The 16,657-nt window shown below is 38.3% G+C and overlaps 1 non-coding gene across 1 annotated transcript; it reads left to right on the top strand.

Moving 5' to 3' along the window:
• The first annotated feature begins 267 nt into the window (after nucleotides 1–267).
• On the top strand, nucleotides 268–381 carry LOC113455674. Its single transcript, XR_003376666.1, has one exon. It is a non-coding gene; the product is annotated as a U5 spliceosomal RNA (small nuclear RNA).
• Nucleotides 382–16,657: the final 16,276 nt, after the last annotated feature.

Raw genomic sequence — 16,657 nt, 5'->3', positions numbered from 1 at the left:
TTGGATGTGGTTCTCTCCAAACTGCTTTCTCCTTTTTATTGGGCGAAGTAATTTTTAAGGGTCTTCACTGTGACATTTCAGGGGGGTCTTGGTACATAACATATCCTTAGACTCAAACCTTAAAGTCAAGATACATTTATGATGGCTTATCTTAGCAGCCCATACAATAAAATGTCTTTCTGTGTATATTCCACTTTTATATGATTTATGTTTCTTTATTCCTATTATTTTTTGCAAGTTTACTGTCTCTTTAAGAACTTTGTTTAATATTCTGGTTTCTCTTCAGATCGTATAAATCTTTCGCCTTTTACTAAAGATTTCCGTGGAGAGGAAAAAAAAAAAGAACTTTGTTTAATCCCAGTAACCTGTTTTTCCAGTAGTACCTGCAATTCCTCTACAAGAACAGACTTGGAAGAATCTGCCCCCATCCTTACAATTCACCCTCTTGCCTTTTCTTTATTATTTTTTGCTGCCCAGTCTTCTGGAGGGTATCCCTCAGTGTCCCTAGTTCCCGATCCCAGTTGGGCCTCCACCTGTGGTGCCTGTACCACCTGGAACTGCTGTCAGGCAAGGCTCTTGAGATTAAAGAACAAAGAGACATGGATCACTCTTGAAAGAAGAATGTCAATTTTATTTTGTTCCAGGGCAGCTTATATAATAGTCTCCTTGACTAATGGCCACACCCTAGCTCTCAGGAATTTTCAGCTGCAAGCCCACCAGAAACCACTTCCTTGTTATCAGGAACTCATGAGGGTCTCATGCTGAGAGCTGCTCCAAGCATAGGAATACAAGTTGTTTACTCCAGCAGGCAAGGGGTCATAGAAATTTCAGGGTCTGAGGGTCTGCAGCCTCTAACAGGTACCAACTATTGTGCTTATGGGTACCAACTTTTGTGCTCACGGGTACCACCTGCTGTTCTCATGGTTACCAACTGTTGTTCTCATGGGTACCAACTGCTGACCACATGGTTACCAACTTCTGTGCTCATGGGTACCACTGCTGGGAGCATGGGTACCACCTGCTGTGCTCATGGCACCACTGCTGTGCTCATGGGTACCAACTGCCGTGCGCATGGGTACCATCCCCACCACAGTAGACTAAAACCCATCAACTATGTCACAAAACAAAATGTTCCCCACTTAATACTCTCCTTTCAGCAGTTTATTCCTATCAAAATGTCAAACTAATGTGTCTACTTTGGGAACTTCTCCTAACTTGCATGTGTTCTTTATGATAGCAGTTGTGAATAATTTTAATCATATGGAAAGCACATTATGTCATTATGCTATGTATTCAGGACTATAAAATTGCTTCCTTGTATTCATTTTATTGTTACCTGTTAATTCACAGTCCCATCAGAATACGATGGAATATAGAGGGAACTCCTCAGCATTTATTTTATCATGTGGTATTTGCACATAAACACCTTGAAACTGAGAATGATATTTTCAAATCAGTGGCATTAGTCCTGTACTTGTCTTGTTCCAAGCCATCCCGTCTACATTTCTAAAAGAACCCACTGCAAAGACAATTTCACTTTGTTTGTTAAAACTGTACATGCATTTGCATTTGTGTGTTCTTTACACTTACAGATGTACTTGACCTGTGTGTCACTGCTTGTCTGCTTGGATGATATTGCTACCAGAGTTATTCCAGCAACAACAAAAGTCCCACTAAAAACTATCCATAGCTTTCAGAATAGTGTGTTTTCTGAAGAGCTTTGGATTAAGTTGAAAATATTGTGGCTCAATATAAGTTCAAGGAAGCATCATTGTTATCACCATGATTAAAGAAGGAATCAAGAAGGGAACATTTTACACAGATATGTGAGTAGTTTATTCATGTTCTGACTTGGTCATTTAGAAGTCCCTGGGCAAGCCTAGGTTTACATTTCTTCTGTGAAAGGGGAATTTGAAAGTATGACTAGCAGTTCAAAAATATGGTTATCTCTAGGTCACCCCAGTGATTCCAAGTTTTAGACCAATGAGTGAGGTATACTGAATTGTGCATCCTCTAAGATATGTTAAAATCCTAAGCCCCAGGTCCTAACAATGTGATCTTATTTGGAAGTGAGCTCTTTAGAGAAATAATTGGCTAGGGTGAGGTCATACTAGAGGAGTATGGACTCATAATATATAACCAGTGTCCTTAGAAGAGGGCATGCATGCACACACATACACAATGAAACACACACATATGCACACAATACACATACAAACATACATACACATGCACATAGACACATATGCACACATACATACATATAAACACACACATACAGAGAGAGAGAGAGAGAGAGAGAGAGAGAGAGAGAGAGAGAGAGATAACACTAGTAAGAGGCCATATAAAAATATCAGAAGAGATTCAAGAGGTGCTTCCCGATACATGGCATGTCAAAGATTGCTGAAATCAGCATAAGCTATGAAAAGACAAGGAAGTGTTCTCTGCAGGTTTCCTAGTTAGCTTTGTCAACTTGGCATGGCATAAAGTCATGTGAGAGGAAAGGTTCCATTGAGGAATTGCTTATACCGATTGACTTGTTTAATTGTCAGTGGGGAATTATCATATATGTATGTTATACACATGTGTATATATACATATGTACATATACATCAGTGATGAATATGTTTGAGAACTACTAATCCCTCACAACAATGGCAAATGAGTTCCTCCTATTTGTGATCATTGTTGAGGAATGGTCTAGCCCATGGTAGGCAGTGCCACTCCCTGTGTAAGTGGGTGATGCTGGACCAAGAAAGCTAGTTAAGCATGAACCCTAAAAAGCCAGCAAGTAGTGCCACTTCATAGTGTCTGCTTAAAGTACTTGTTTGAGTTTCTGTCCTGACTTCCTCAGCAATAGACTGCAACCTGGGAGTGCCAGCCAAAGAAAGCCTCTCCTCTTCTAAATTTCTAGGAAGGCTGTTGTGAGCAAGATTAAGACCAATAGATAAATATTACTGGTGTCTGCACAGATTTAAAAAACTGTGATTCCAAGTGATATATTTGTTTCAGGTTTTGTGTGTGTGTGTGTGTGTGTGTGTGTGTGTGTATGTCTGTGCGTGTGCACATATATACAATATATATATGCATTATATACAGTATAGAGAAAATACAGTTGAAAATGACAAAACCATCACTACAGTTGCAAAAGAGACCTGCCAATTTATGACAACTAAGCTCCAATTGTCTCTGTTCTCTAGTTGCTACATAGAAGCACAAGGCACTTCAAGAGCAATCCAATTCCATCTTGACAAGCATACCTGTTTGAACTTATTTGCTCTTGGAGATCTGATGTTTACTCAGCTCTCAGGTGGGAAGTGTTGAGGTACTGTTTATGATAGATTTGCCTCATAATGGATAATCTATCTTCTATATATGAACATCCAGTTCTTTTCCAATTGTCTGCAATGATTGATACTGAACTATTATTTCTTGGTCTGTGGCACCAAGTACAAACTTATCTTTCATATTACTGACTCCAGACACTCCTCTCTCCTGCCTGGGTCTACCCTTGAGACACAATGGCATGCAGGGCAAAGTACTGAGACAACATCAGAGATTCACAATATACCTGAAGCTGACAGGGTGCCCTGAGTGATGGTGGCATCCTTCCTGAGCCAATATCAGGGCCTCCATCTGTAGCTGCCTGCCCCAGACAACAGTGACCCCTAACTCTACAGTACAACCCATTCATCATCACTCCTTTATGCTGTCATACTACATTTTTATCTTTGATGTAGTTCTTTCTTGTGGGTGACCAATAGGAAGCCTGTAGGAAATGTGTTCAATGTGGGGAAAATGCAGAAGAATAAAAGAACATTTCACTTTCTACATTGTGGCATATTATTGAACTTAGAGCTCAGAGAGTTGTCAAAAGCAGGCACTTCAGAAACATAACAAACCTGTCTTCCACAGACCCTGTCTATCCAAGCACTTCCCCATATACTCAGCAGGTAGCATTTAGCTTCTGTCATCATGATAAAAACATTTGCACACAGGTGCACACACACAGCTCTTTGGGAGATTATTGTTCAGAGTCTTGCATGGCCTCTTGGTCTTGCCTAATGGGAATTCTTACATAAGAGTTTATCATCAGAGTTGATAACTATTCTTTTCCATCCATTGCCTCACCAGCAAATAACTTTGCATATGTTTACTGCAACAAATATATTACATTCTGTCCTTCTTGTTAGAATTGACGAGATTTGTGTATGGGAATTATTCATTATATAATGAAGATTATTGGGTTAGAAACATGTGAGTCACAATGTTGTCAGGTCTGTGAGATCAGGGCCCGTGGCTCAACTTGTATTTGTTAATCAGTTCCTGAGCCTGGTACACAATAGCAACATGATACATTTAATTTTATGTGAAATACCCCCCTTTAGATAATTATTCTGGCTTCTAATAAAATAAAAAAACATACAGAATTCTGTCCACAAATGACCAAGAGTAAGATTAAGGATCTAGCCATATATCGTGGCAGCTTATAGAACTCATGCCACTGAGTGTGAGTGATCTGCAGAGTTCAGACGGAAAGAGGAAGGATCTTGATGTGGGATTTCCCTCTATATGCTGTGAATATGTTTTACCACAATTGGCTAATTAAGAAGCTGATTTGGCCTATGGCAGGAAGAATATAGCTGGGTAGGAAAACTAAACTGACTACGGGGTAAAAGAAGGCAGAGTCAAGAAGATGCCATGTAGCTGCTGAAGGAGAAAGATACAAGAACCTTACTGGTAAGTCACAACCTCGTGGCGATACACAGATTAATAGAAGGGGTTAAATTAAGTCATAAGAGCTTGTTAGGAATAAGCCTAAGCTGTTGGCCAAACAGCTGTTGTAATTAATATAGATTTTTTTTGGTAATTATTCGCATCTGAATGGCTGGGAAATAAAAGTACAGTTTCTATTTACAGATTCTAAGCTGTTCCAAACAAATTTGAAGACATAGAGACAATTGGAAAATTTTGAAGTGAAGGGGAGTGGGCAGAAACCAAGCCTGAACAGATTCGGGAGCAGGGATGTAAGTGAAGTAGTCAAAACACAGATGAATTCTGATTAACCCCAAAGACCTACATAAGCAAATGAAAGCACTGTGCACTGGAGGTGAGGAAACCAGTTCATTTCTCTTCAACAGGAAGAGAAACCTTAAGATCAGGGAAGAGGTGTGAAGTTTGTGGTGATAATAAAGATGCAAATGACTTAGAAAGAACAAAGTTGAGGACAGAAAGCTTTGAAGTCTTCAGATTTTTAATTTTTGGTTCATTTGTTTTTGTTTTCTTAAAGCATCTTTTAAAATTCCCTGAAATCACTGCAAAGAATGTTTTAGTGATAGATCTCAGATATTTAAAGAAATGGGAAAACAGAACGAAGGATTCGTGTATAGCTACTGAATCAACAGACTCTGTTCACACAAAAATTACTCAGTAGATTGTATCTGTACCTATGTTTTAAGAAGACCCACATGAATAATTCAAATTAAATAGTGTTTATGGAGCTTATTGACTTTTATTATTTAAGGAAAGTAATTAATACAATTTAAGTAACTGTTTCTTAGTCAATTGCATGCCTGTTCACATGTATAAAATCCTTTCTTACTCAAAGGGTTAGTTATTGTAATCAACAAAATGATTTCACAGCAATGTGAAACCACCACTTTGGTATTTTAAACATTAAAAATCCAACCTTTATTAAGTGATGAGAAGTCCAAAGACATGAAAATTAGCCACTTGGCATATTTTAATACAGCGAAAGGTGAGACTGATCTGAAATAGCTTGACAAAGAACATGAGAAAGGCTGTGTGTATTCACTCACAGATTCCATTCTTACAGAAGCAAAGAGCTATGTGAAGCAACATTAACATGAGCCATTGTGATTTTTTTTTACCTGTGTTTTATTGAGGTATAATTTTTGTATAGTAGAATGTCACATCCCAAATAGCAAAACAACTTTTTAAAATATGTATTTATCTGCAAAGTTATCACATATTCAATAATTACAGAATTTTTTCACACCTTCAGAAATAACACAAGCACAGTACTAAAAAGAAAGGGTGGAGTGATCCAAAAATGTTAAGGAATGTCAGTAGGAAAACATAATTCAGTTTATATTTTCAGATACATCTAATGCACATAATGAGTGTCTTACATACATCTAAACTACCCCACTACTGTCCTCATTATAATTGATGAAAGAATATTTAAGAGCTAACTGCTTGGTTTTAAACAATGACATGTTATTCGTTGAAAGAACAGCTGTGTATTGTTGCATTTCCTCTTTAAGCCTGCCTTACTTTCGTTCTTCTGAAAGTATAGATGCCTGCAGTGGAGAGAATGCTAGTGACACCTAGTGCTTAACCACTAAAAATGTCTGACTTTCAGAGCACATTCCTTTCCTTGTGGTTAGCTACTGTTAATCACATTTTTGTTTATGTGCAGAACATGACAATGGCAATCTAAGTGCCATTTCGTGCTGTTAAAGACTAAATGGATAACCTTCCAGCGTAACCTCTTAACATAATTAAAGCAAACAGATTGACATTAACATTGTGCATTAAGAACAGGAGCTGAGCCTGTGAGGATCGCAGAGTGAGAAGGCATATGTTTGAATTGCATTTTATTATTCATAAGCAGATATGAATGCCAAAAAGATGTGCCATACTAGCACGGTCAACTCATTAGGAACTGGCTGGTCGGTGTCATGGAGGACAGAGGTGGGACCTCTGCCCACAATGAAAGAAGACATAGCTAAGGCTCCTCATTATTAATGCATTGCTTTGGAGAATTTTGCACACTGCAGGTCAGACTCTGCAATATAATAGAGCCCAGTAGGCAAACAGGGTGAGGGGAAGTACTGCCAGGCTTGCCACTCCAATTAGACAAGTTCGGCATCTTCTTTCTTTGCTCTGTCCAGTAGAAAACCTCAACTCTCAATCTCAAGCTAAAAAGAGCATTGCTTTTGTGGAATAAAGAGAATGGTGCCAAGGAATTTTCTGTTAGGTTCTTTTTTGTTGCTATGGTAAGGCATCTGATGAGAAGCAATTTATAGGAGTAACAGTAGATTTGGGCTTAAAATTCAAACGGTTAATCAGGTAGCAGGAGGGAAATGGTTAGTCTCACTGTATCTGTAACCAGGAAATTGAGAATAGTCAGGAAGTGGGGTTGGGTTATGAAATCTACCCTACCTAGTGTCCCATTTCCTCCAGCAAGACTCAACCAGTAAAGGTGCTACAACTGTCCAAAAAAAAAAAAAACCAACAACAAAACACACACACACACACACACACACACACACACACATCAGCTGGAAACAAGTGTCCAAACACAAAAGCCTGTAGGGAACATTTCACATTCAAACTAGAATTCCTCCCCATACCTAACCCAATGAAGCATTTTCCATCTATAGATGGTCATAGAAAGAAGGGAGGGAAGATGATATGGCACAGAGTAATGAGATCATTGCAAGGATGTAGACTTATTCTACGGTATCCAGGGGCAACCTCTCTGAGGACACAATACTTGAACTAAGAGCTGAATGCTAAGATATTTGAAAACAGAGGGAAATGAAGGCCTTTCAGACACAAAAGCTCAGAGATGAGATGAGAACTAAGAAGAAAGGGAGGAGAGGGTCCTGTCTTTAGGAAAGACTGCAGGGAGGCATTGGGTTGCTATGGGCTGCAGTTTTGCTCAAAGATTCCCGTGTTGAAAGTATGACTCTCAGAGCAACTGCATTTGAAGATGCAGCATTTCAGAAGTCATTAGTGTAGATATGGCTATAAAGCTGAAATTCTCATGAGGAAAATTCTCACAAGAAAATTATGTTTGAGAGAAACTCCATATTCACATATGACAAAAAGATGCCCATCCACAAACCAGAGAGGTGGATAGCTGTCGGACAACAAATCTACTAGAATCTTAAATCTTACATCCCATGGTAGAAAATGATAAAGAAGTGAATTCTACTTAAATCATGCAGTCTGTGATATTTTGTTATAGCATCACCAATAGACTGAGAAATAAGTAAGGCATGAAATTTTGAATCTAAGGACAACTGGAAATTTTTTAGCCAAAGAAACAAAAAATGAATATACACATGTACACATATATGTATACATACATATCACATACATACATACACATACACACACATATATATACTTTTTATTGCTATAATAAAGCAACTGATGAGAAGCAATTTACAGGACTAAGGGTAGATTTGGGCCTACCTGGCTATAACAGTCTGCACCCTTAATTTTAACTTCCAAGGGTTTTCATATCTCACTTTCTGTATTTTTGTTTCCCATCATCTGCTTCCACACTGTTCCTATCAGTTTTATAAAATGCATTGGGTTTTTAAATTTTTTTTAAATTTTATACTGGACTGGAATCAGATCTGACATGTACACAGTGGATTAGATTTCATTGCTGGATTTTCTGAGGCATTTTGCTGGTTCTATGTTGAAATACTTTCTGCTTTTCATATTGTCATATTTGCTACAGTTTAGAACTTGAGTGTTTCTCAAAACCTGTGTTTAAAATCTTGGCCCTCATTCCTGACACTACTGAAGGAAGGTGGAATCTTTAATAGGTAGGATCTAGTGTGTGTTTGAGTTACTGAGGGTGTGCCTCTCAATTTTGTATGCTGATCATGTTGGGCCACTGTGATCATCAAACAGCAGGACTAACCCGTTATTTAATGAATAATCATTCTGTCTGTAGGTCGATTGTATCTATCAACAGAGTGATGGGAATATAGCAGTCCATGCTTGACACAGCTGATATTTTTTTTCCTCTTGTCCTCTATTGTCAGAGAATCTCGCAATGTCCTTCCTACAAGCTTCTGGAGAGAATTCAGCTTACATTTCCAAAAGACTAAGAAAGTGAAGCTTCACTTTTTTTGTAGTCCTCACAGTATTGAGAATACACAGGATGTTCTAGAACAGTGTGTTAAGAAAAATTAACAGGAGGAAAATTGAGAGATTCACTTTACTATCATTATTATTATTATATTTCTATTATTGCTGTAGTAAGAAATATTGCTCCACAGGCTCATGTATCAACTGCTTGGTATCCAGCTAGTAGTACAAATTTGGGAAGTGGTAGAAACTTTAGGACATAGGTACTAGATTGAAGAAACAGGTCACTGTAGGTGTGACTTCAAAGATTATACCTGGTCTTCTGTTCTCCCTAGTGCTCTGTTTATTGTCTTTATTGCTGTGACTAACCTCAACTGCTAAATGCTTCTGCCACCATGAAGCTCTGTTCATAAGCATAGAGCTAACTAATCAAACGCTGAACCCTTTGAAATCATCAGCCAAAATGAACCTCCCCCTTTATGCTGATCCCTGCTTATTGCTCTTGACTCACAGTTCATGGCAGAGAAGGTGTGAAGATTTGAATGGGCATGCTATTAATAGGTTCATGTATTTGAAAACTTGGTCCTTACTTGGTGATACTATTTGGGAAACATATGAAGCCTTTAGGAGGTAGGACCTTACTTGAGAAAGTACATAACTGGGGATGGCCATTGATAGTTCATAGCCTCATTTTACTTCTGGTTTTCTCTCTCTGGTTCTCGCTTATGGTTGAAGATGTGCTCTCTCAGTTTCTGAGAATGTTAGACAAAACAAACGCTTCCTTATGTAAGTTACTTTTAGCCATTGTTTTTATTATATCAAAATTCACTAATACAAGAAGGCATGGCCATCATTCAAATCGAAGTGACTGTATGTCTGTGACTCTCTATGTCTTGCTATACTAGGAAGCTAAGGACTCAAGAGGAAGGTGGAACTAGAGGGGTGGGGTGTGTGTTAGGGTATAACCTGCTTGACCCACCTCTGTGGTCCTGTGTCTGAGGGTTGTGCTCTACCTTCCAATAGTCCCACAACTTTCCCAAAGAGCTCCACCAGCTGGGGACAAAGTGCTCAAATACACAAGACGCGGAGCGCATTTAACATCCATTCAGTTCCCAAGAAAATATAATTTATATCAGCGTCATTTAACAGACACCTGAGAAAATTGTTTTTGAGTAGATCCAAAGAGATAATCAGAACATTATGTTTCATCTGGTAAATAACAGAGAATGTTTCCCTCTTACCAGCAATAACTCTTAAGAGTCTCTATTTCCTTAGTGGGGAGAGTTTTATTTGCATATGGCTCCCAGGAGACAGGACTTTGGTATTTATTTTCAGGCAATTGGAAAATTGGTTTGACCCATTTAAGAGTTTAACAATGGATTCATAATAAGCATTCTCAAAGAGTCTAAAGAACAAGTATGCCAATCAATCAATAACACATTTCAGGGGATCAAGGAATTTAAAGATGCTTTTGAAGAGCCCTTAAGTCAAAGACTGAATCATAGGCACTGAAGAGAACAGCAAACTAATAAGAGAGGAAATGTCTCTTTAACTATGGGACACAATTTTCATCCTCTTTTGCATCAGAGAGCAACATTTACTCAAAACCTCTGGGTCATTAAAAATGGTAAATTTAAGGCAATAGACAATATCTGGTGACTACTTAAGCAACTCTGGATTCCCACTTGGTGCATGTTATTATGAAAAACCACATTTATTTATCCATTAGTGTGGGGGTTATGTACATGCACATATGTGTGTGCCTGTGTGTGTGTGCATGTGTGTGCATGTGTGTATGTGAGCGAGACCGACAGACAGACAGACAGACAGACAGACAGACAGAGACAAAGACAGAGAGGTTATATGTTCAGGACCTGGTACTTTGTTGTCTTCATGTGGTCCTCACAGAGAGGATCAAATTCAAGTCATTAGTGTGGGATTCAGAGACTGTGTTCTCCTAGTCTCCTCCATCCCCTCTGAGCTCTGAGTGGAGAGATTTGATGAAGTCCTCCAGTTTAGGCTTTCTCTTCACATGATGTCTGGCTGTGCAGCTCTGGATTTGTTGCCATTTGCTGCCAGAGGAAACCTCTCTGATAAGCCTCTAATCTAGGAGTATAGCAAAATACCATTAGGAATCATTTTATTGTTTGTTTGTTCACTTGCTTGCTTGTTTTGATCAGTCATCTTTGGTTTTACCCTGGGCCTTTAGACTTTTTAGTCTCTAGTTCCTGGCTACCCAAGCAGTGCCTGAAACTAATTCCTTCTCATGAATTGGGCATTAAGAAAAATCAGACGCTGGGTTGATATCAACTCTTATTTGAAAATCTGGTAGAATTCTGTGCTAAGATCATCTGGTCCTGGGCTTTTTTTGGTTATGGGACTCTTAATGACGGCTTCTATTTCGATGGGGGGTTATAGATCTTTAAGATATTTATATCTTGTAGATATTTAAGTTGTTTTCCTTTTCTTGATTTAATTTTGGCAACTGGCATCTATTGAGAAAATTATCAATTTATTTTAACTTTTCCAACGTGGTGGAGTGTATTGATATTTTGTTTGTACTTTAACAAATAAAGCTTCCCTAATGATCAGAGTGCAAAGCTAGCCACCAGTTAAACATAAAGGCCAGGTAGTAGTGACACACACCTTTAATCGCAGCACTTGGAAAGCAGAGGCAGTTGGATCTCTGTGAGTTCAAGGCCACCCTGAGCTACAAGAGACTGATCCAATCTAAAAGAGAAACAGAGCCAAGCAGTGGTGGCTCACACATTTAATCCCAGTATTTGGGAGTCACAGATCTTTAATCCCAACACTAGGGAGGTGCAGACAGGAAGGTTTATGGCTGGGCAGAAAGGAATGTAAGGCAGGAGGAGAAAGGAGCTCACAGAGCATTCAGCCTGAGGGTTCATAGAGACAGGATCTTGCCCACTTTAGTCAGAGGATTCAGTAGAGGTAAGAACTAGTGGCTGGCTGCTCTGCTTCTCTGAGCTGTCAGTATTTACCCAGTTATCTGACTCGGGGTTTTTATTATTAAAACAAATTGGAATTCATGCTACTGTACAGGTTTTTAAAGTATGTTCTTTTGATTTTTCTGGAATTCCTCAGTGTCTGTTGTTATGTCCCTTTTTTAATTTCTGATTTTTCTTAGCGTGGATATTGTCTTTCCATCTTTTAATTAGTTTGGATAAGAGTTTGTCGATCTTGTTTTCTCAAAGAACCAACTTTTTGTTTCATTGATTCTTTTTCTTTTTGTTTCTATTTTATTGATTTCGTCCTCAGTTTGATTATTTCTTGCTGTCTACTTCTTTTGGGTGTGCTTTCTTCTTTTAATTCTAGAACATTTCAGGTATGCTGTTAAGTTGCTAGTGTGAGATCTCTCAAAAACCTTTTAATGTAAACACGTAGTGCTGTGAACTTTCCTCTTAATATGACCTTCATTGTGTCCCACAGGTTTGAGTATGCTGTATATCTCATTTTCATTGAATTCTAGGAAGTCTTTGTTTCCTTTATTTCTGTGTTGACCCAATTTTCATTCAGTACAGAATTGTTCAGTTTCCATGAGTTTCTGTCATTAATCTCTAGCTTTAATCTGTGGTGGTCTGATAGGTGCAGGGAATTATTTCAGTTTTCTTGTATTTATTGATACTTGTCTTGTGTCTGAGTATGAGGTCAATTTTAGGGAAAGTTCCATTCAGTGCTAAGAAAAAAGTATAATCTTTAGTGTTTGGGTGAAATATTCTGTAGCTATCTGTTAGGTTCATTTGGTTTACCATGTCTATTAGGTCCAGTATTTCTCTGTTTAATTTTTCCTGGATGACATGTCTGTTATAGAATGTTATGTTAAGGTTTGTTACTTTTGTTTATGTTGCATTTGTTTTTACTCTGTGAAACTGTGTTACTGTGCCTATTGAAAATACCAAATGGTGTAATAAAGAGTTGAGTGTCCAATAGTGAGGAGGGAGGGAGAAATAGATGGGGCTGGCAGGCAGAGAGGATAAATAGAAGGAGAAATCTGGGAGAAGGAATGAGGGAGCAAGGGGAGGAGGACGTCAGGGGCCAACCACCCAGCCAGTCACAGAGTAGAAGTGACAGTGAGGTGCACAGAAATAGAGAAAGATAAAAGCCCAGAGGCAGAAGATAGATGGGATAATTTAAATTAAGAAAAGGTGGCAAGAAACCAGTGAAGGTAAGGCTTGGCATTTATAATTAATAATAAGTCTCCATGTGATTTACTTAGGATCCGTGTGGTGGACCCCCAAAAGAGCCAAAAAGGGTAAAGAGAAAAGAGTAGAAAAAACAAACAACAGCACTTGTCTGTGGCTGAGACTGTGGTATTGAATTCTCCCATTATCCGTGTATGGGGGTCATTGTTTAATTCAAGCTGTAGCAGTGTTTCTTTTGCAAAAGTGGGTGTCCTTGTGTTTGGGGCATAGATGTTAAGAACTGAAACCCTGGTGATTTTTTTCCTTTGGTGTATGTAGTACACAGTCACCTTTCTTATCTCTTTCCATTAGTTTTGGTTTGAAGTCTATTTTGTTATATATTAAAATGGTTACACCTGCTTGCTTCTTAGGTCCATTTACTTGGAATACCATTTTCTAACCTTTCATCCTGAAGTAATGTTGAGGTGTGTTTCTTTAGATGCATCAGGAGGTTGGTGCCTGTGTTTGCATCCATTCTGTTAGTCTCTCTATTTATTGGGGAATTGAGGCCATAGATGTTTCTTAATATCAATGTCCAATGATTATTGACTCCTATTATTTTTTGGTAGTACTGGTGATGGTGTATGCGTATGTGTGTGTGTGAGAGAGTGTGTGCATGTGAATGTGTGTATCCCTTTTTTTTATTTTGTTGGTCTGAGATTATTTAATTCCCTGTGTTTTCATGGTTGGAGGCATCTTTCCAGCGCCTTCTGTAGGGCTGGATTTGTAAATAGGTATTGTTTAAATTTGACATTATTACAGGACATCTTATTCTCCTATTCTATGGTGATTGAACGATTTGCTGGTTATAGTAGTCTGGGCTGACATCTGTGATCTCTTAATGTCTGCAGCACATCTGTCTAGGCCCTCTGGTCTTTAAAGTCTCTATAGAAAAGTCAGGTGTGATTCCAATACATGTGCCTTTGTATGTTACTTGGCCTTTTCTCTATGCATATTTTATTATTCTTTCTTTGTTCTTTATGTTTATTGTTTTCTTTATCATATGGGTGAGGATTTTATTTTCTTGTCTATCCAGGGTGTTCTGTATGCTTTCTGAACCTTTATAGGCATCTCCTTTTTTTAGGTTAGCAAAATTTTATTCTATGATTCTGTTGAAAATATCTTCTGGGTCTTTGAACTGTTTTATTCATTTCTATCAACCATTTTTTCTATTTTCTTAATTTTCTTTAAAGGGTTTATTCAATTCCTATAATTTTTGTTTATGTTTTCTTAGATTTCCTTAAGGGATTAATTCATTTCTTCCAATTGTTTGTTTCTGTTTCTCTAGATTTCCTTAAATAATTTATTCATTTCCTCTTTAAGGACTTCCATTATTTTCATGTAATTGATTCTAAGGCCTTTTTTGTGTATCAGCTTTGTTGGCATATTCAAAACTTGCTGTGGTAGGATAACTGGGCTCTGGTGGAGTCATATCACTCTAGTTGTTCTTGATTGTGTTCTTATGCTGGTATGATTATAGGATTATTTGCAATGATTATACGTTTAGGTTCTGATTTCTGGGTTTGTCATTTGGGGTAGGAGTTTTGCTCCTTGAATTTTGTTTCCTCTCTGGAATTTTGGAGAGTGGGATGACTGTGTGCTGATTGTTTCCCTGGCCTGGTCAGCTGGTGCCTTCACAGCAAACGCCTACTGGGATCGGAAGCTGGGATGGAGATGAGTGGGGGAAGAGGTTCGCAGGGGTGGTCTGTGGGGTCCATAGTAGGAGTGACAGCCCTGAGGGATTGCATCTTGGGAGCAGAGGGAGTGGAAAAGGTCTACAGGCAGCCTACCTCCTTTTCTGGCAGGCATGGCCTGTGCTTCAAAAGGAGGTATCTGTTGGAGTTGTCATAAGCACCAGGTTACAATAAAGAAAGGTTCTTAGGAAAAAATTAAAAGATATATATGAGAATCGGGATATGTATTCTCAGAAGACAGTCAATCTCTGTTATAATTATGTAAAGATGTTTATTAAACTGCTTTACTGAAGTACCTAACACACACTGGCACAATAGCAATATAAATGATGATAGATAGATGGAGATATGTGATTTTTAGAGAGTTAAAGAGATAAATAAAAATATAGAAAGAGAAAATAAACAGATACAGATATGATAGTGATGGAGGAAGGTCATTGGTTAAAAAAATAAAGAAACTGCTTGGCTGGCCCTCATAGGTTAAAACATAGGTGGGAGGAGTAAACAGAACAGAATGCTGGGAGGAAGAGGAAGTGAGCTCAGAGGCCATACTCCTCTCTCCCGGGCAGAAGTGATGAAGCAAGCTGCGGAATCTTTCCCTGTAAGACTGGTGCTACATAGATTATTAGAGATGGGTTGATATGGATATGAGAATTAGCCAGTTCGGGCTAGAGTTAATGGGCCAAGCAGTGTCTAAAAGAATACAGTTTGTGTGTTGTTATTTCGGGGCATAAGCTAGCCAGGCGACCAGGAGCTGAGGCGGCAGGAACACAGCCCGCAGCTCCTACAACATGATATTTACATAGATAAAGATACATGCAAAGACAGGCAAGTAGATAGATAAGTAGTCATGGATATATATATGTGTGTGTGTGTAAATACATACATACATACATACATACATACATACATACATACATACATACGTATGTATGTATGTATATATATATATGGGTGACAGGTAGAGCCTAGCCCCAGAAGGTCCTATTTGGTATACCAGTATGGTAAGTTATTCAAATAAAACCTCAAGTAATCGATGTTTTTGTTAAAAGAATTAAGTAAACATATGGATTCATCTCTTTAGACTTTCTCCTATTGATTTTTTGAATAATTAAAACATTTAAGGTATAACAATAAAAATATATGTTAAGTTTTCTAATCTCTGCAGAAAAAAGAAGTATGATATGTGAGTATCACATCACACAAATAATGATCATTTAAATAGTATCAAATATTCCTTTCTTTAGATATATTTGGAGCTGGAAATGTATATTGTATTCCATAACCCTCAAAAGTCCAGTTGTTCTATGTTCTCCCGCTACCATGAATGACTTTAAGGACCACAATGGGCTGATGTTTCATGGAGACTGAGGAGAAATATGGAAATAAAAAAAGAGTAAAGGGAAGATGACGGGCTGAAGAAGAGGAAGAAGGGCACATGTGTGTTGTTTCTCCAGGACAGTCTCCTGGATAAGAAAAAAACTCTCATTTTGCTGCCCATGTTTGAGTCCCATGTCCTTACCTAGCTGTAAGATGTATATAATGTGTGTGTGTGTGCATTTATGTATAGTTAGTTAGATATAGATAGATATAGGTATGTATTATTAAAATTATATGTGATAATTCATAGTAAAAACAAAACAAACAAAAATGATTGCTATGAAATAAGGAAAGATAAAAATAACATTGGTGTCAATAGGGAGGCCAAGGTTGGTAGTCAGATCTTTTTTTTTTTAAATATTTTACTGAGAAAAAGTTCTGCCTCCTCCCAGCCTCCCATTTCTCTCCCCCTCCTCCCACCTTTCTTCCCCTCCCCCCACTTCTCTCCCCCTCCCTCTCCAGTCCAAAGAGCAATCAGGCTTCCCTGCCCTGTGGAAAGTCCAAGGTCCTCCCCCCTCCCTC

Source organism: Microtus ochrogaster, unplaced genomic scaffold, assembly GCF_000317375.1.
Source record: "Microtus ochrogaster isolate Prairie Vole_2 unplaced genomic scaffold, MicOch1.0 UNK84, whole genome shotgun sequence".
In the NCBI taxonomy this organism is placed as follows: Eukaryota; Metazoa; Chordata; class Mammalia; order Rodentia; family Cricetidae; genus Microtus; species Microtus ochrogaster.
Note: the sequence above shows the minus strand (reverse complement) of the source record. Positions and strands in the feature narration are given on the sequence as shown.